Here is a 391-nt window from a genome sequence, read left to right on the forward strand (position 1 = left end):
ATTATTCTGCAAACAGGAGGAGGCTGAGCTCCCCTGCACAACACACCTCAAAACCCTCTCAGGTCCCGGCGGCGCGCAGCGCCGTCCTAAGTACTTGGTCGGGTTCGAGAGAGGCGCAATCGCCCGGAGTTAGGCGAGTAGACGCTTTAGGTGCGACCACCCGTGCTCCCAACTGAGCTTGCCGCTGCCGACAGAGGCCCGGGAGCGTGCTGTCGTGGCATTGCCGGCGGGAGACAACACGCGCCACCTACGGTGACCGGCAGCTCCAACGCCAGCGCCACAGAAGGACAAAAGCCCCACTTGGGTGCCGAAGCGAACTCTCCCAGCACAGCGCACGCGCCAACACGTCCGCACAGCTGCGATACAAACCACCTGCGAGAACCGCTGGGGC

The sequence above is a fragment of the Schistocerca serialis genome, unplaced genomic scaffold (genome assembly GCF_023864345.2).
Source record: "Schistocerca serialis cubense isolate TAMUIC-IGC-003099 unplaced genomic scaffold, iqSchSeri2.2 HiC_scaffold_176, whole genome shotgun sequence".
NCBI classification, from domain to species: Eukaryota; Metazoa; Arthropoda; class Insecta; order Orthoptera; family Acrididae; genus Schistocerca; species Schistocerca serialis.